Genomic DNA, 19,810 nt, shown 5'->3' with positions numbered 1-19,810 from the left:
CTGTAACTAGGTGACCAAAACTGTACACAATACTCCAAATTCGGCCTCACCAATGCCTTATATAACCTTACCATAACACTCCAACTTTTATACTCGATACTCCGATTTATAAAGGTCAATGTACCAAAGGCACTCTTTACGACCCTATCCACCTGTGACGTCACTTTTAGGGAATTCTGTACTTCTTTTCCCAGATCTCTCTGTTCAACTGCACTCTTCAGAGTCCTACCATTTACCCTGTACGTTCTACTTTGGTTTGTCCTTCCAATGTGCAATATCTCACACTTGTCTGCGCTAAATTCCATTTGCCATTTTTCAGCCCATTTTTCCAGCTGGTCCAAATCCCTCTGCAAGCTTTGAAAACCTTCCTCACTGTCCACTACACCTCCAATCTTTGTATCATCAGCAAACTTGCTGATCCAATTTACCACATTATCATCCAGATCATTGATATAGATGACAAACAACAATGGACCCAACACCGATCCCTGCGGCACACCACTAGTCACAGGCCTCCAAAGATGTGTAGGTTAGAGGGATTAGCGGGTAAATATGTAGGGATATGGGGGTAGGGCCTGGGTGGGATTGTGGTCGGTGCAGACTCGATGGGCTGAATGGCCCCTTTCTGCACTGTAGGGTTTCTATGATTCAAACCCCTCCACACAACTCCCCCAAACACACCCACAACCCCTCACACTCACCCTCACACACACCCACCCACAACATCTCACACATACACACCCACACCCCTCACACACAATCCCCCAACGCAACCCCCCACACACACCCACAACCCCCTACACTCACCAACCCCTCACACACAACTCCCCCAAACACAGCCACAACCTCTGACGCACACCCACACACAACCCCGCACACTCACCCTCACACAACCCCCCACACACAACCCCCCAACACAACCCCCCATACACACCCACACACACCTCTCACACACCCACACACAACCCCTCACACACACCCACACACAACCCCTCACACAAACCCACACACAACCCCTCACACATACACACAACCCTTCACACATACCCATACACAACCTCTCACGCTCACCCTCACACAATCCCCCACACACAACCACCCCTCACACACACCCACACACAATCCCTCACACACACAACCCCTCACACAACCCCGCACACAAAACTACCCCACACACACATCCACACACAACCACCGCCACACGCACACACACAACCCCTCACACAACCCACCCGTCTCTCACACACACACACACACAACCCCTCACACTCAACCTCACACAACCCCCCCTCACACATACCCACTCACAACCCCTCACACACCACAACTCACACACATACCCACACACAACTCCTCACACTCACCCTCACATAACCCCCCCCCACACACACACAACTCTTTACGCACACACCCTCACACACCCACACAGAACCCATCACACACCCTCACACACCCACACACACCCTCACACGCCCACACAGAACCCATCACACACCCTCACACACGCACTGACTCAACATTCACTCTCTCATTGAGGCAGCGTCTCACAGGGTTGGGGGTTTATTATATCCCAGCCGGCCCCAATTCCCCTTCATTTATCCTCCCTCTGGACATTGGACCAGCATTCACCCCCCATCTCTAATTGCTCCCTCGAGAAGGTGGTGGGTAAGACGCCATCATGAACTCACTGCAGTCCCATAGGTACACCCACAGTGCTGTTAGGGAGGGAGTTCCAGGATTGTTATTGGAATCAGTCAGTCCCCGTGTGTGGGGTAGGTACACCCACAGTGCTGTTAGGGAGGGAGTTCCAGGATTGTTATTGGACATCAGTCAGTCCCCGTGTGTGGGGTAGGTACACCCACAGTGCTGTTAGGGAGGGAGTTCCAGGATTGTTATTGGACATCAGTCAGTCCTCGTGCGTGGGGTAGGTACACCCACAGTGCTGTTAGGGAGGGAGTTACAGCATTGTTATTGGACATCAGTCAGTCCCCGTGTGTCAGGTAGGTACACCCACAGCACTGTTAGGGAGGGAGCTCTGGGATTGTTATTGGACATCAGTCAGTCCCCGTGGGAGGGGTAGGTACACCCACAGTGCTGTTAGGGAGGGAGTTCCAGGATTGTTATTGGACATCAGTCAGTCCCCGTGTGTGTGGTAGGTACACCCACAGCGCTGTTAGGGAGGGAGTTACAGCATTGTTATTGGACATCAGTCAGTCCCCGTGTGTCAGGTAGGTACACCCACAGCGCTGTTAGGGAGGGAGCTCTGGGATTGTTATTGGACATCAGTCAGTCCCCGTGTGTGGGGTAGGTACACCCACAGTGCTGTTAGGGAGGGTGTTCCGGGATTGTTATTGGATATCAGTCAGTCCTGTGCATAGGGTAGGTACACCCACGGTGCTGTTAGGGAGGGAGTTCCAGGATTGTTATTGGACATCAGTCAGTCCCCGTGTGTGGGGTAGGTACACCCACAACGCTGTTAGGGAGGGAGTTCCGGGATTGTTATTGGAATCAGTCAGTCCCCGTGTGTGGGGTAGGTACACCCACAGTGCTGTTAGGGAGGGAGTTCCAGGATTGTTATTGGACATCAGTCAGTCCCCGTGTGTGGGGTAGGTACACCCACAGTGCTGTTAGGGAGGGAGTTCCAGGATTGTTATTGGACATCAGTCAGTCCTCGTGCGTGGGGTAGGTACACCCACAGTGCTGTTAGGGAGGGAGTTACAGCATTGTTATTGGACATCAGTCAGTCCCCGTGTGTCAGGTAGGTACACCCACAGCGCTGTTAGGGAGGGAGCTCTGGGATTGTTATTGGACATCAGTCAGTCCCCGTGTGTGGGGTAGGTACACCCACAGTGCTGTTAGGGAGGGAGTTCCAGGATTGTTATTGGACATCAGTCAGTCCCCGTGTGTGGGGTAGGTACACCCACAGTGCTGTTAGGGAGGGAGTTCCAGGATTGTTATTGGACATCAGTCAGTCCCCGTGTGTGGGGTAGGTACACCCACAGCGCTGTTGGGGAGGGATTTTGACCCAGCAACAGTGAAGGAATGGCCGACATATTTCCAAGTTTATTTTTGCGGGTTAGGGTGGCACAGTGGTTAGCGCTGCTGCCTCACAGCGCCAGGGACCTGGGTTCGATTCCTGGCTTGGGTCACTGTCTGTGCGGAGTTTGCACATTCTTCTCGTGTCTGCGTGGGTTTCCTCCGGGTGCTCCGGTTTCCTCTCACAGTCCGAAGATGTGTAAGTTAGGGGGATTGGCCGTGCTAAATGTGTGGGATTACTGTGTTAGGGCAGAGCCTGGCTAGGGTATTCTGTCAGAGAGTTGGTACAGACATGATGGAATGAATGGCCTCTCCTGCAGTGCTAGCATTCTCTGCTTCCATTCTGTGAAGTCAGGGTGGTGAGTGGCTCGGAGGGGGAACTTGCAGGTGGTGGTGTTCCCCATGTGTCTGCTGCCCCCCCTCCTCCCCCGCTGTCCTTCCAGATCAGTGGTTCCCAAAGGGTGCGGCGCGCCACACAGGTGCGGTGAGAGAGGATGGCAAGTGTGGCGGGAAGATTCAAAGACAATCAAAGACACATTTAAGCATGGACAGATATTTTTCCAAAGTGATTGTTTTATACTTTCTGGATGTCCCATGATATTATAAAGTAGTTGTGTTCTATGTTATGAATCAAGCACTGCGAGGTGTTGGTTTTTTTTGTTTTTGAATGTATTTCTTATCAATAAAAAATTTTCCAAAAGTGCGGCCCAGTGAAAAAAGTTTGGGAAGCACTGTGCTCGATGGTAGAGGTGGCGGGTCTGGAAGGTGCTGTGGAAGGAGCCTTGGTGAGTCGCTGCGGTGCATCTTGTAGATGGTACACACGGCTGCCACTGTGTGTCGGTGGTGGAGGGAGTGAGTGTTTGTGGTTAGCGTGTCGATCGAGCGGGGCTGCTTTGTCCTGGATGGTGTCGAGCTTCTTGAGTGTTGTTGGGAGCCGCACCCATCCAGGCAAGTGGAGATTGTTGTTGGAGACGCACTCATCCAGGCAAGTGGAGATTGTTGTTGGAGACGCACTCATCCAGGCAAGTGGAGATTGTTGTTGGAGACGCACTCATCCAGGCAAGTGGAGATTGTTGTTGGAGACGCACTCATCCAGGCAAGTGGAGATTGTTGTTGGAGCCGCACTCATCCAGGCAAGTGGAGATTGTTGTTGGAGACGCACTCATCCAGGCAAGTGGAGATTGTTGTTGGAGACACATTCACCCAGGCAAGTGGAGATTGTTGTTGGAGCCGCACTCATCCAGGCAAGTGGAGATTGTTGTTGGAGCCGCACTCATCCAGGCAAGTGGAGATTGTTGTTGGAGCCGCACTCATCCAGGCAAGTGGAGATTGTTGTTGGAGCCGCACTCATCCAGGCAAGTGGAGATTGTTGTTGGAGCCGCACTCATCCAGGCAAGTGGAGATTGTTGTTGGAGCCGCACTCATCCAGGCAAGTGGAGATTGTTGTTGGAGCCGCACTCATCCAGGCAAGTGGAGATTGTTGTTGGAGCCGCACTCATCCAGGCAAGTGGAGAGTGTTCCATCACACTCCTGGCTTGTGTTTTGTAGATGGTGGACAGGCTTTGGGGGGAGTCAAGTGGTGAGTTACTCGCTGCAGGATTCCCAGCCTCTGACCTGCTCTGGTAGCCACTGTGTTTACATGTCTGGGTCCAGTAGAGTTGGGGTGACAAAAGTGATTTAATAGGATTATTTTAATTGAATTGAATGAGATCAAAATGACATCCCGTCCACCTGAGGAGTGTGTCGAGAGGGTGAAGGAGACAGAGAGCATTGCACTATCGAGAAGCAACCTCACCTTGATGGGCAGAGTGGCCTGTGGGTGGTGGGGGATGGGGGGGGGGGGTGGGTGGGCACAGAACTCATTAGGGGCTGGGCTGAGATGGGATGGGGTTGGGGAGTTGGGGTTGGGGAGAAACTAACTGCTGTCAGGTGACAGGGGTGCAGGTTGCCAACTCTGGTGGCAGCCACTCCTGGAGGGTCGTTCACATGATAATCAGACCATGGGACAGTGCTTTACTCTGTATCTAACCCCGTGCTGTCCCTATCCTGGGAGTGTTTGATGGGGACAGTGTAGAGGGAGCTTTACTCTGTATCTAACCCCGTGCTGTACCTATCCTGGGAGTGTTTGATGGGGACAGTGTAGAGGGAGCTTTACTCTGTATCTAACCCCGTGCTGTACCTGTCCTGGGAGTGGTTGATGGGGGACAGTGTAGAGGGAGCTTTACTCTGTATCTAACCCCGTGCTGTACCTGTCCTGGGAGTGTTTGATGGGGGACAGTGTAGAGGGAGCTTTTCTCTGTATCTAACCCCGTGCTGTACCTGTCCTGGGAGTGTTTGATGGGGGACAGTGTAGAGGGAGCTTTACTCTGCCTCCAACTCCGTGCTGTACCTGTCCTGGGAGTGTTTGATGGGGGACAGTGTAGAGGGAGCTTTACTCTGTATCTAACCCCGTGCTGTACCTGTCCTGGGAGTGTTTGATGGGGGACAGTGTAGAGGGAGCTTTACTCTGTATCTAACCCCATGCTGTACCTGTCCTGGGAGTGTTTGATGGGGACAGTGTAGAGGGAGCTTTACTCTGTATCTAACCCCATGCTGTACCTGTCCTGGGAGTGTTTGATGGGGACAGTGTAGAGGGAGCTTTACTCTGTATCTAACTCCGTGCTGTACCTATCCTGGGAGTGATTGATGGGGGACAGTGTAGAGGGAGCTTTACTCTGTATCTAACCCCGTGCTGTACCTATCCTGGGAGTGTTTGATGGGGACAGTGTAGAGGGAGCTTTACTCTGTATCTAACCCCGTGCTGTACCTGTCCTGGGAGTGTTTGATGTGGGACAGTGTAGAGGGAGCTTTACTCTGTATCTAACCCCGTGCTGTGCCTGTCCTGGGAGTGTTTGATGTGGGACAGTGTAGAGGGAGCTTTACTCTGTATCTAACCCCGTGCTGTACCTGTCCTGGGAGTGTTTGATGTGGGACAGTGTAGAGGGAGCTTTACTCTGTATCTAACCCCGTGCTGTACCTGTCCTGGGAGTGTTTGATGGGGGGACAGTGTAGAGGGAGCTTTACTCTGTGTCTCACCCCGTGCTGTACCTGTCCTGGGTGTGTTTAATGGGGACAGTGTAGAGGGAGCTTTACTCTGTATCTAACCCCGTGCTGTACCTGTCCTGGGAGTGTTTGATGGGGGACAGTGTAGAGGGAGCTTTACTCTGTGTCTAACCCCGTGCTGTAACCTGTCCTGGGAGTGTTTGATGTGGGACAGTGTCGAGGGAGCTTTACTCTGTATCTAACCCCGTGCGGTACCTGTCCTGGCAGTGTTTGATATGGGACAGTGTCGAGGGAGCTTTACTCTGTATCTAACCCCGTGTGGTACCTGTCCTGGGAGTGTTTGATGTGGGACACTGTATAGGGAGCTTTACTCTGTATCTAACCCCGTGCTGTACCTGTCCTGGGAGTGTTTGATGGGGGACAGTGTCGAGGGAGCTTTACTCTGTATCTAACCCCGTGCTGTACCTGTCCTGGGAGTGTTTGATGGGGGACAGTGTAGGGGAAACTTTACTCTGTATCTAATCCCGTGCTGTCCCTGTCCTGGGAGTGTTTGATGGGGGACAGTGTCGAGGGAGCTTTACTCTGTATCTAACCCCGTGCTGTACCTGTCCTGGGAGTGTTTGATGGGGACAGTGTAGGGGAAACTTTACTCTGTATCTAACCCCGTGCTGTACCTGTCCTGGGAGTGTTTGATGTGGGACAGTGTCGAGGGAGCTTTACTCTGTATCTAACCCCGTGCTGTACCTGTCCTGGGAGTGTTTGATGTGGGACAGTGTCGAGGGAGCTTTACTCTGTATCTAACCCCGTGCTGTACCTGTCCTGGGAGTGTTTGATGGGGACAGTGTCGAGGGAGCTTTACTCTGTATCTAACCCCGTGTTGTACCTGTCCTGGGAGTGTTTGATGGGGGACAGTGTAGAGGGAGCTTTACTCTGTGTCTAACCCCGTGCTGTAACCTGTCCTGGGAGTGTTTGATGTGGGACAGTGTCGAGGGAGCTTTACTCTGTATCTAACCCCGTGCGGTACCTGTCCTGGCAGTGTTTGATGTGGGACAGTGTCGAGGGAGCTTTACTCTGTATCTAACCCCGTGTGGTACCTGTCCTGGGAGTGTTTGATGTGGGACAGTGTCGAGGGAGCTTTACTCTGTATCTAACCCCGTGCTGTACCTGTCCTGGGAGTGTTTGATGGGGACAGTGTCGGGGGAGCTTCACTCTGTATCTAACCCCGTGCGGTACCTGTCCTGGGAGTGTTTGATGGGGACAGTGTAGGGGGAGCTTTACTCTGTATCTAACCCCTTTCCCATTTGGAGATGAGAAATCCAGCGTCACACCACCTCTGGGAGAAAACATTTCTCGTTATTTCTGTCCCAAACAGGGTGGCGTCTAACTGTGTAAAAGTGTTGTTTCCCGTCTCCCACCGAGTCCTGGATTCTCCCACAAGGGGAACATCCTGTCGACATTCACCTTGTCCTGATTGTTCAGAATCTCATCAACTTCAATCAAGTCATCCCTCACTCAGCTTCCCAATCTGCAGTCGAAACAAGCCCAGTCTCTCCAACCTCTCCTCATAGTGCGACCCAATCATTCCAGGTATCATCAAGTAAACCTCCTCTGAACCGTCTCCCACGCGATAATATTCTTCCTGAAATGAGGAGACCCAAACTGCACAGGGAGACCCGGGTTCGATTCCAGCCTCGGGTCACTGTCTTTGCGGAATCTGCACTTTCTCCCCGTGTCTGCGTGGGTTTTCTCCGGGTGCTCCGGTTTCCTCCCACAGTCCGAAAGATGTGGAAGTTAGGTGGATTGGTCATGCTAAATTATCCCTTTGTAGCGGGATCTTTCTCTTTACTCCACTTACAGGCCGGTATTTGGGGGTCTGCCGATAGCTGTGAGTGTCTCTCTCTTACAGGCCTTGAAATTTCAAAGGCCGGGGAATGCTGCACTGGGGCAACTCCGCAGGAGAGAGCGCTGAACCAGGCTCACCGTTTATACCTGACCGGTAACCTGATACTTATATCACACAGCCATCCCAAAACCGCCACCAAGGCCCGAGTGATTCTCTCCCTTGTCGGTGGGACAACGGCCACCCTGCACCCACTGCACTCGAGTAGGTCTCCAAGAGAGAGAAGAGAGAGACTCTGTCCTTTTTATCTCCTGACCAGCAGTCTCCCTGGAGTGAGTGGGTTCGAATCGCTCAGATCACCCTCGGTGATCCCCTGCATTGCATGTTTTGATGCATTGCTGCTGCGTTGGCTCTGCATTGGGGCTGCTGCATTCCAACTGCACAGGGCTGTTGCATTGGTGCTGCTGTTCACCCCTGCTGCGTTGGTGCTGCAGCATTGGGAAAGTTTAGCTGCATTGGTGCTGCTCCACTGCGGCGGCATTGCTGCTGCGTTTTGCTACTGCATTCCTCCTGCTGCATTGGTGCTGGATCACAAAGGGGTGCTGCTGCTCCCAGTTACCTGCACAGGAATGCTGCATTGCTGCTGCACTGTTGTTGCTGCAGCCAGTGACTGGTACAGGGTAGAGGGTGGTGGGGGCCTGGAATACGTTGCCGGGCAAGGTGGTGGAGGCGGACACACTGGGAACGTTTAAGACTTATCTAGACAGCTATATGAACGGAGTGGGAATGGAGGGATACAAAAGAATGGTCTAGTTTGGACCAGGGAGCGGCGCGGGCTTGGAGGGCCGAAGGGCCTATTCCTGTGCTGTATTGTTCTTTGTTCAGGGCTGCTGCATTGCTGCTTTTGGTGCTGCCGCATCGCTGCTGCATTGCAACAGCAATGGGGTTACTGCTCCCAGTGACCGGTACAGGGCTGCTGCATTGGTGCTGCTGCATTGGTAGAGTTTAGCTGCATTGGCGCTGCTGCGCTGAGGCTGTATTGGTGCTGCATTGCTGCTGCGTTTTGATGTATTTGTGCTGTTGCATTCCTCCTGATGTATTGGTTCTGAATCACCCAGTGGCTGGCACAAGAATGCTGCATTGCTGCTGCAACCAGTGACTGGTACAGGGCTGCTGCATTCCAACTGCATTAGTTCTGCTGCTCCCAGTGACTGGCGTAGGGATGCTGCATTGGTGCTGCTGCTTCCCTGCGGCATTGGTGCTGCTGCATTGCATGGTTTTGCTGCATATGTTCTGCATTGTGGCTGCGCTTTGCGGCATTGGTGCCGCTGAATTGGTGCTGCATTCCAACTGCATTGGTGGTGGTGCTCCCAGTGATTGGCACAAGGCATTGGTGCTGCTACATTCCAACTGCATTGGTGCTGCTGCTTCCCCTGCTGCATTGGTGCTGCTGCGCCCAGTGACTGGTACAGGGCGCTGCATTGGTGCTGCTGCATCTGGAGAGTTTAGCTGCATTGGTGTTGCTGGGCTGCATTGGTGCTGCTTTCCCATCTGCATTGGTGCTGCTGCATTGCAACAACATTGGTGGTGGTGTTGCCAGTGACTGACACAGGGCTGCTGCTGCTTGCCACTGCTCCATTGGGAGAGTTTAGTTGCATTGGTGCTGCTGCATTGCAACTGCGTTTTGTGGCATTGCTGCTGCTGCATTGATGCTGGATCACAAAGGGGTGCTGCATTGGTGCTGCTGCACCCAGTGACTAGCACAGGAATGCTGCATTGCTGCTGCTGCAGCCAGTGACTGATGCAGGGCTGCTGCATTGATGCTGCTGCATTCCAACTTCATTGGTGAAGCTCCTGGTGACTGGCACAGAGCTGCTGCATTGGTACTGCTGCTTCCCACGCTGCAATGCTGCTGCTGCTGTATTGCAAATTGTTTCTGCATTGCTGCTGCAGCATTGGTGCTGCATGCCAACTGCATTGGTGGTGGTGCTCTCAGTGACAGGCACGGGATGCTGCTACTTTCCCCTGCTGCATTGGTGTTGCTGCATTGCAAGATTTTCTGCATTGGTGCTGGATCAGAAAGGGGTGCTGCATTGCAACTTCATTGGTGGTGGCGCTCCCAGTGACTGACGCATGACTGCTTTGGCGCTGCTGCTCCCCCTGCTGCATTGCAGCTTCTGTTTACCCCTGCTGCACTGGTGCTGCTGCATTTTTAGAGTTTAGCTGAATTGGTTCTGCTCCGCGGCAGCTTCATTGTTGCAGCATTGCTGCTGTGTTCTGCTGCATTCCTCCTGCTGCATTAGTTGTGGATCACAAACGGGTGCTGCTACTTTCCCTGCTGCATTGTTTCTGTTGCATTGCTGCTGCATTGATGCTGTTGCGCTGTGGCTGCATTGCTGCTGCACGCCTCCTGCTGCATTGGTGCTGGATCGCAACGGGGCGTTGCATTGGTGCTGCTGCACCCAGTGACTGACATAGGAATGCTCCGTTGCTGCTGTAACAAGGGACTGGTGCAGGGCCGCTGCATTGCTTCAGATGCACGTCGTCACTGGCACAGGTCTGCTGCATTGGTGCTGATGCATTTCTCCTGCATTCATCGTGCTGCATTGGTGCCGCTGCGCTGCTGTATTACAAAATGCTGCTGCAATGTTGCATTCGCGCTTCGACCAGTGACCGGCACAGCGTTGCTGCATTGGTGCTGATGCACTGTTGCTGCATTGGCGTTGCTAACAGTGACCGGGCACAGGGATGCTGCATTGGTGCTGCTGCACCGCTGCTCGGCCGCATTGTCCGTCCACTCCCCGCATCGGCCACCAGCCGCAGCGCTCGTCCGCCACCTGGCGCCCATCGGCGGTATCGCGCTCCGGGCGGTGAATGGAACGTTTGGCCGCGACTCGCGGCCCCGGGGAAGCCGCGTGCGCGGCCCCGGGGAAGCCGCGTGCGCGCGGCCGCAGCTCAGCGCCTCGGGCTCAGACTCGTCCCCGGCCCCGGGCCCCAAGCGGCGGCCGCGCGGTGAAGAGTGAAGCCGCGGCGCTGCCGCCGGGACACCTCATTCAGCAGTTAGTGGGAGGCGGGTCAGTGACTGGGCGGGGCCATTAACCCCGGGGGGGGGGGGGGGCATTAACCCCGGGGGGGGGGGGCATTAACCCCGGGGGCGGGGCCATTAACCCTGGGGGGGGCGGGGACATTAACCCCGGGGCGGGGCCATGAACCCCGGGGCGGGGCCATGAACCCCAGGGCGGGGGCGGGTGGGGAATGTTCTTCCCGCTCCGTGTCGCTGCGGACAACACAGTCCCTGCTTTGGGACCCATGGTGAAGGGCGGAGGGGATTTGCAGTGATTGGGATGGCGGCACGGGGACACATTGTCTCCCATGGTCAGAGTGTGGGACGGCGCTGCCCTGACCCTGACCCCGACCTGACCCCGACCTGACCCCGACCTGACCCTGACCCCGACCCCGACCTGACCCTGACCCCGACCTGACCCTGACCCCGACCTGACCCCGACCTGACCCTGACCCCGACCCCGACCTGACCCCGACCTGACCCCGACCTGACCCTGCCCTGACCTGACCCTGACCCCGACCTGACCCCACCCTGACCCCGACCCCGACCTCGACCTGACCCCACCCTGACCCCGCCCCCGCCCTGACTCCACCCTGACCCCGCCCCCGCCCTGACCCCGCCCTCGCCCTGACCCCACCCTGACCCTGACCCCGACCCCGCTCTGACCCCGCCCCGCCATGACCCTGACCCCGCCCTCGCCCTGACCCCACCCTGACCCCGCCCCACCATGAACCTGACCCCGACCCCGCTCTGACCCCGCCCCGCCATGACCCTGACCCCGCCCTCGCCCTGACCCCACCCTGACCCCGCCCCACCATGAACCTGACCCCGACCCCGCTCTGACCCCGCCATGACCCTGACCCCGCCCTCGCCCTGACCCCGCCCCACCATGAACCTGACCCCGCCCCCGCCCTGACCCCGCCCCGCCATGACCCTGACCCCGCCCCGCCATGACCCTGACCCCACCCTGACCCCGCCCCTGCCCTGACACCGCCCCTGCCCTGACCCTGACCCTGACCCCGCCCCCGCCCTGACCCCGCCCCCGCCCTGACCCCGCCCCCGCCCTGACCCCGACCCCGCCCCCGCCTTGACCCCGCCCCCGCCCTGACCCTCTCCCCGCCCCCGCCCTGACCCTCTCCCCGCCCCCGCCCTGACCCTCTCCCGCCCCCGCCCTGACCCTCTCCCCGCCCCCGCCCTGACCCTCTCCCCGCCCCCGCCCTGACCCTCTCCCCGCCCCCGCCCTGACCCTCTCCCCGCCCCCGCCCTGACACTCTCCCCGCCCCCGCCCTGACACTCTCCCCGCCCCCGCCCTGACCCTCTCCCCGCCCCCGCCCTGACCCTCTCCCCCACCCTGACCCTCTCCCCCACCCTGACCCTCTCCCCCACCCTGACCCTCTCCCCCACCCTGACCCTCTCCCCCACCCTGACCCTCTCCCCCACCCTGACCCTCTCCCCCACCCTGACCCTCTCCCCGCCCTGACCCTCTCCCCGCCCTGACCCTCTCCCCGCCCTGACCCTCTCCACCCCCGCCCTGACCCTCTCCACCCCCGCCCTGACCCTCTCCCCCACCCTGACCCTCTCCACCCCCGCCCTGACCCTCTCCCCCACCCTGACCCTCTCCACCCCCGCCCTGACCCTCTCCCCGCCCTGACCCTCTCCCCGCCCTGACCCTCTCCCCGCCCTGACCCTCTCCCCGCCCTGACCCTCTCCCCGCCCCCGCCCTGACCCTCTCCCCGCCCTGACCCTCTCCCCGCCCCCGCCCTGACCCTCTCCCCGCCCCCGCCCTGACCCTCTCCCCGCCCCCGCCCTGACCCTCTCCCCGCCCCCGCCCTGACCCTCTCCCCGCCCCCGCCCTGACCCTCTCCCCGCCCCCACCCTGACCCTCTCCCCGCCCCCACCCTGACCCTCTCCCCCACCCTGACCCTCTCCCCCACCCTGACCCTCTCCCCCACCCTGACCCTCTCCCCCGCCCTGACCCTCTCCCCCGCCCTGACCCTCTCCCCGCCCCCACCCTGACCCTCTCCCCCACCCTGACCCTCTCCCCCACCCTGACCCTCTCCCCCACCCTGACCCTCTCCCCCACCCTGAGCCTCTCCCCCGCCCTGACCCTCTCCCCGCCCCGGCCCTGACCCTCTCCTCGCCCCCGCCCTGACCCTCTCCCCCGCCCCCGCCCTGACCCTCTCCCCCACCCTGACCCTCTCCCCCACCCTGACCCTCTCCCCCACCCTGACCCTCTCCCCGCCCCCGCCCTGACCCTCTCCCCCGCCCTGAGCCTCTCCCCCGCCCTGACCCTCTCCCCACCCCCGCCCTGAGCCTCTCCCCGCCCTGACCCTCTCCCCCGCCCTGAGCCTCTCCCCCGCCCTGACCCTCTCCCCCGCCCCCACCCTGACCCTCTCCCCGCCCCCGCCCCCGCCCTGACCCCGCCCCTGCCCTGACCCCGTCCTGACCCTCTCCCCGCTCCCCCAGTCTGGACCTCACTGTACCGCCTGCTCCACATGTGGGGTGGACCCACAATCTGACTGACTGACTCTCTCTGTCTCTCTCTTTATCCGGCTGCGCACAGGGTTCAATAATTCACCAAGATGTGCGGGTTAGGTGGATTGGCCATGCTAAATTGCCCCTTAGTGTCCAAAGATGTGCGGGATACGTGGATTGGCCGTGCTAAATTGCCCCTTAGTGTCCAACGATGTGCAGGTTAGGTGGATTGGCCATGCTAAATTGCCCCTTAGTGTCCAAAGATGTGCGGGTTAGGTGGATTAGCCATGCTAAATTGCCCCTTAGTGTCCAAAGATGTGCGGGTTAGGTGGATTAGCCATGCTAAATTGTCCCTTAGTGACCAAAGATGTAAAGGTTGAGTGGATTGGCCGTGCTAAATTGCCCCTTAGTGTCCAAAGATGTGCAGGTTAGGTGGATTGGCCGTGCTAAATTGTCCATTAGTGTCCAAAGATGTGCAAGTTAGGTGGATTGGCCGTGCTAAATTGTCCCTTAGTGACCAAAGATGCAAAGGTTGAGTGGATTGGCCATGCTAAATTGTCCCTTAGTGTCCAAAGATGTGCAGGTTACGTGGATTGGCCGTGCTAAATTGTCCCTTAGTGTCCAAAGATGTGCAGGTTAGGGGGATTGGCCTTGCCAATTTGCCCCTCATTGTTCCACAGGAGCAGGCTGAGAGTAAGGGAGTGTGTTCCTGCATTTGATTGATTTATTTTTTCAGTTAAATTTGTGTTAAAAATCGGAGGTTTTTTTCCCAAAACAGGAAGTAGGCCCCGGAGAAGCCTGGGAAGGTTTTTTGGAGGGTTTAAAAGCAGGCCGCACTTTTGAGCGGGCAGTGTCGGGAGCGGGCAGGGGAGTGAGCGGGGAGCAGAGTGAGACTTGACGGGCTTTGGCTCATCGGGCTTCGGTGTAAACAGGCAGAGGTGGGGTAGGTTTAGACAGTTTTTCCTGTGTCATTGGAAGAAAGGGGGAATTATGAGTGTGAGGCCAGTTTGTTGTTCTCACTGTCGGATGTGGGAGGTCCTGGAGTCAGCTAGCCTCCCGGACGTCCATATCTGCGCCAGGTGCGTCGAGCTGCAGCTCTTAAGGGACCGCGTTGGGGAACTGGAACTGCAGCTCAATGACCTTCGTCTGGTCAGGGAGAATGAGGAGGTGATAGAGAGGAGTTACAGGCAGGTGGTCACACCGGGGCCACGGGAGACAGACAAGTGGGTCACGGTGGGGAAGGGGAAAGGTCAGGTACTAGGGAGTACCCCGGTGGCTGTGCCCCTTAAAAATAAGTACTCCTGTTTGAGTACTGTTGGGGGGAGCAGCCTACCTGGGGGAAGCAACAGTGGCCGTGCCTCTGGCGCAGAGTCCGGACCGGCAGCTCAGAAGGGGAGGGAAAGGGAGGATGAGCAAACTGACCACAGCACCAAGGTACAGGGAGCCGTCCAAGTGGGGGGAGAAACAAAAAATGTCGTAGAAATTGGGGATAGTACACTTTTGGATGCTGTTGGGCGGGACTTAGCAGGGGTAAGCCATAGTGAACAGGTCACTGGCTCAGAGTCTGTCCTTGTGGCTCAGAAGGGAAGAGGAGTAGAGGATTAGTCATTGGGGACTCCATAGTTAAAGGGACGGATAGGGGATTCTGCGGGAACAAGAGAGACCCGCGGTTGGTGTGTTGCCTCCCAGGAGCCAGAGTCCACAATGTCTCGGATCGTGTTTTTGAAATCCTTCAGGGGGAGGGGGACCAGCCCCAGGTTGTGGTTCACATAGGTACTCAAGACATAGGTAGGAAAAGGGATGGGGATGTAAGGCAGAAATTCAGGGAGTTAGGGTGGAAGCTTAGGGCTAGAACAAACAAAGTTGTTATCTCTGGTTTGTTACCCGTGCCACGTGATAGTGAGGAGAGGAATAGGGAGAGAGAGCAGTTGAACACGTGGTTACAGGGATGGTGCAGGAGGGAGGGATTCAGATACCTGGACAATTGGGGCTCTTTCTGGGGTAGGTGGGACCTCTACAAACAGGATGGTCTGCACCTGAACCAGAGGGGTACCAATATCCTGGGGGGGGAAATTTGCTAATGCTCTTCGGGTGGCTTTAAACTAATTCAGCAGGGGGGTGGGTACCTGAATTGTAGCTCCGGTGTACAGGAGGTTGAGAGTAGTGAGGTCATGGATGAGGTTTCAGAGTTGCAGGAATGTACTGGCAGGCAGGAAGGTGGTTTGAAGTGTGTATACTTCAACACCAGGAGCATCCGGAATAAGGTGGGTGAGCTTGAGCATGGGTTGGTACCTGGGATTTCGATGTTGTGGCCATCTCGGAGACATGGATAGAGCAGGGACAGGAATGGTTGTTGCAGGTTCCAGGGTTTAGATGTTTCAGTAAGTGCAGGGAAGGTGGTAAAAGAGGGGGAGGTGTGGCATTGTTAGTCAAGGACAGTATTACGGTGGCAGAAAGGACATTCGATGAGGACTCGTCTACTGAGGTAGTTTGGGCTGAGGTTAGAAACAGGAAAGGAGAGGTCACCCTGTTGGGAGTTTTTTATAGACCTCTGAAAAGTTCCAGAGATGTAGAGGAAAAGATTGCAAAGATGATTCTGGATAGGAGCGAAAGTAACAGGGTAGTTGTACTGGGGGACTTTAACTTTACAAATATTGACTGGAAAAGCTATAGTTCGAGTACTTTAGAGGGGTCGGTTTTTGTCCAATGTGTGCAGGAAGGCTTCCTGATACAGTATGTAGATAGACCAACAAGAGGCGAGGCCACATTGGATTTGGTACTGGGTAATGAACCAGGCTAGGTGTTCGATTTGGAGGTAGGTGAGCACTTTGGTGACAGTGACCACAATTTGATTACGTTTACCTTAGCAATGGAAAAGGATAGGTATATACCAAAGGGCAAGAGTTATAGCTGGGGGAAAGGAAATTATGAAGCGATTAGGCGAGATTTAGCTGGCATAGGTTGGGGAAGGAAACTGCAGGGGATGGGCACAATTGAAATGTGGAACTTGTTCAAGGAACAGCTACTACGTGTCCTTGATAAATATGTACCTGTCAGGCAGGGAGGAAGCAGACGTGTGAGGGAACTGTGGTTTACTAAGGAGGTTGAATCTCTTGTGAAGAGGAAGAAGGAGACTTATGTAAAGATGAGACATGAAGGCTCAGTTAGGGCGCTTGAGAGTTACACGTTAGCCAGGAAGGACCTAAAGAAAGAGTTAAGAAGAGCCAGGAGGGGACATGAGAAGTCTTTGGCGGGTAGGATCAAGGAAAACCCTAAAGCTTTCTATAGGTATGTCAGGAGTAAAAGAATGACTAGGGTAAGATTAGGGCCAGTCAAGGACAGTAGTGGGAAGTTGTGCGTGGAGTCTGAAGAGATAGGAGAGGCGCTGAATGAATATTTTTCGTCGGTATTCACAGTGGAGAGGGACAGTGTTGTTGAGGGGAGTACTGAGATACAGGCTATTGGACTAGACGGGATTGAGGTGCATAAGGAGGAGGTGTTAGCAATTCTGGAAAGGGTAAAAATAGATAAGTCCCCTGGGCCGGATGGGATTTATCCTAGCATTCTCTGGGAGGCTAGGGAGGAAGTTGCAGAGCCTTTGGCTTTGATCTTTGTGTCATCATTGTCTACAGGAACAGTGCTAGAAGACTGGAGGATCGTAAATGTTGTCCCCTTGTTCAAGAAGGGGAGTAGGGACAAGCCTGGTAATTATAGACCGGTGAGCCTTACTTCTGTTGTGGGCAAAGTATTGGAAAGGATTATAAGCGATAGGATTTATAATCACCTAGAAAGGAATAATTTGATTAGGGATAGTCAGCACGGTTTTGTGAAGGGTAGGTCGTGCCTCACAAACCTTTGAGTTCTTTGAGAAGGTGACCAAAGAGGTGGATGAGGGTAAAGCGGTTGATGTGGTGTATATGGATTTCAGCAAAGCGTTTGATAAGGTTCCCCACGGTAAGCTATTGCAGAAGATACGGAGGCATGGGTTTGATGGTGGTTTAGCGGTTTGGATCAGGAATTGGCTAGCTGTAAGAAGACAGAGGGTGGTGGTTGATGGGAAATATTCATCCTGGAGTTCAGATACTAGTGGTGTACTGCAAGGATCTGTTTTGGGGCCACTGCTGTTTGTCATTTTTATTAATGACCTGGATGAGGGCGTGGAAGGATGGATTAGTAAATTTGCGGATGACACTAAAGTCGGTGGAGTTGTAGACAGTGCAGAGGGAAGTGGCAGGTTACAGAGGGACATAGATCAGCTGCATAGTTGGGCTGAGAGGTGGCAAATGGAGTTTAATGCGGAAAAGTGTGAGGTGATTCACTTTGGAAGGAGTAACAGGAATACAGAGTACTGGGCTAATGGTAAGATACTTGGTAGTGTGGATGAACTGAGGGATCTGGGTGTCCATGTGCATAGATCCCTGAAAGTTGGCAACCAGGTTGCATAGAACATAGAACAGTACAGCACAGAACAGGCCCTTCGGCCCACGATGTTGTGCCGAGCTTTGTCTGAAACCCAGATCAAGCTATTTCCTCCCTGTCATCCCGAAGTGCTCCATGTTGCCTATCCAATAGCTTCTTAAATGTTCCTAAAGTTTCTGACTCCACTATCACTGCAGGCAGTCCATTCCACACCCCAACCACTCTCTGAGTAAAAAACCTACCTCGGACATCCTTCCTATATCTCCCACCATGAACCCTATAGTTATGCCCCCTAGTTACCACTCCATTCACCCGAGGAAATAGTCTTTGAACGTTCACTCTATCTATCCCCCTCATCATCTTATAAACCTCTATCAAGTCTCCTCTCATCCTCCTCCGCTCCAAAGAGAAAAGCCCAAGTTCCCTCAACCTTTCCTCATAAGACCTACCCTCCAAACCAGGCAGCATCCTGGTAAATCTCCTTTGCACTCTTTCCAGTGTCTCCACATCCTTCTTATAGTGAGGTGACCAGAACTGCACACAATATTCCAAATGTGGTCTCACCAAGGTCCTGTACAGTTGCAGCATAACCCCACGGCTCTTAAACTCAAACCCCCTGTTAATGAACGCCAACACACTATAGGCCTTCTTCACGGCTCTATCCACTTGAGTGGCAAGCTTCAGAGATCTACGGATATGAACCCCAAGATCTCTCTGTTCCTCCACATTCTTCAGAACCCTACCTTTGACCCTGTAATCCACATTTAAATTTGTCCTACCAAAATGAATCACCTCGCATTTGTCAGGGTTAAACTCCATTTGCCATTTTTCAGCCCAGCTCTGCATCCTATCTATATCTCTTTGCAGCCTACAACAGCCCTCCACCTCATCCACTACTCCACCAATCTTGGTGTCATCAGCAAATTTACTGATCCACCCTTCAGCCCCCTCCTCCAAGTCATTTATAAAAATGACAAATAGCAGAGGACCAAGCACTGATCCCTGTGGCACTCCGCTGGTAACCGGTTTCCAGTCCGAAAATTTTCCATCCACCACCACCCTCTGCCTTCTGTTAGATAGCCAGTTACCTATCCAATCGGCCAAACTTCCCTCTATCCCACACATCCTTACTTTCTTCATAAGCCGACCATGGGGGACTTTATCAAACGCCTTACTAAAATCCATGTATATGACATCAACTGCACTACCTTCATCTACATACTTAGTTACCTCCTCAAAAAATTCTATCAAATTTGTGAGGCAAGACTTGCCCTTCACAAATCCGCGCTGACTATCCCGGATTAAGCTGCATCTTTCTAAATGGTCGTAAATCCTATCCCTGAGGACCTTTTCCATCAACTTACCGACCACCGAAGTAAGGTTGATAGGGTTGTTAAGAAGGCGTACGGTGTGTTAGCTTTTATTGGTAGAGGGATTGAGTTTCGGAGCCAGGAGGTCAAGCTGCAACTGTACAAAACTCTGGTGCGGCCGCATTTGGAGTATTGCGTACAGTTCTGGTCGCTGCGTTATAGGAAAGATGTGGAAGTGTTGGAAAGGGTGCAGAGGAGATTTACCAGGATGTTGCCTGGTATGGTGGGAAAATCGTATGAGGAAAGGCTGAGGGACTGGAGGTTGTTTTCGTTAGAGAGAAGGTTAAGAGGTGACTTAATAGAGGCATACAAGATGATCAGAGGATTAGATAGGGTGGATAGTGAGAGCCTTTTTCCTCGGATGGTGTTGGCTAGCACGAGGGGACATAGCTTTAAATTGAGGGGTGAGAGATATAGGACAGATGTTAGAGGTAGGTTCTTTACTCAGAGAGTAGTAAGGGCGTGGAATGCCCTGCCTGCAGCAGTAGTGGACTTGTCAGCATTAAGGGCATTTAAATGGTCATTGGATAAACATATGGATGATATTGGAATAGTGTAGATTAG

Source organism: Mustelus asterias, unplaced genomic scaffold, assembly GCF_964213995.1.
Source record: "Mustelus asterias unplaced genomic scaffold, sMusAst1.hap1.1 HAP1_SCAFFOLD_1292, whole genome shotgun sequence".
In the NCBI taxonomy this organism is placed as follows: Eukaryota; Metazoa; Chordata; class Chondrichthyes; order Carcharhiniformes; family Triakidae; genus Mustelus; species Mustelus asterias.
Note: the sequence above shows the minus strand (reverse complement) of the source record.